Source organism: Sinocyclocheilus anshuiensis, unplaced genomic scaffold, assembly GCF_001515605.1.
Source record: "Sinocyclocheilus anshuiensis isolate Anshui unplaced genomic scaffold, SAMN03320099.WGS_v1.1 scaffold315, whole genome shotgun sequence".
Classification (NCBI taxonomy): Eukaryota; Metazoa; Chordata; class Actinopteri; order Cypriniformes; family Cyprinidae; genus Sinocyclocheilus; species Sinocyclocheilus anshuiensis.
This window is the reverse complement of record NW_015548210.1, coordinates 1,420,743-1,421,435: the sequence shown is the minus strand read 5'-3', so window position 1 is coordinate 1,421,435 and position 693 is coordinate 1,420,743.

Below are 693 nucleotides of genomic sequence, written 5' to 3'. Positions count from 1 at the left end.
TTCCCTTTCGAAAGGGAACTCCACGCTGCGTCCTCTAGAGGACGCTAGGGGAACGGTATACCAACGCTGCCATGCTGAGGGATGAGTGCCCAAATAACTGGATTCCCTAAGTGAAAGACTCAAGGAACATCATCCCTGCCCCAGCCAAATCGCTTTTGCCAGAACCCGAGCCACAAACCTCTACAGGCAGGCTCAAAGCTCGCCATAGACTAGCTCACCCACCAAAGTACGGAACTCTAAGAGTGGAGGTCTCAGCATAACGACTTTCTAGAATGAGAGGAGACCTGGCTACACTCAACGCCAGAGGCAGTTAGTGAGGCGTAAGAGCCTACACATTAATACTGCCTAAGCGGAGCTATGCAGAGTGGAGGCTTCAGCAGAATGACTCTCTTAAACGAGAGGAAACCTAACAAAACTCAACCATAGTTGAGGAGCTCTTAAGAGTGGAGGTCTCAGCAAAACTACTCACTAAAATGAGAGACCTGTCTACACTCAACGCTAGAGGCAGTTAATGAGGCTCAAAAAGAAAGAGCCTACGCATTAATACTGCCTAAGCGGAACTCTGCAGAGTGGAGGCTTCAGCAGAATGACTCTCTTAAACGAGAGGAAACCTAGCAACACTCGATCCTGGTAGGGGAACTCTTAAGAGTGGAGGTCTCAGCATAACGACTCTCTAAAGCGAGAGGAGACCTA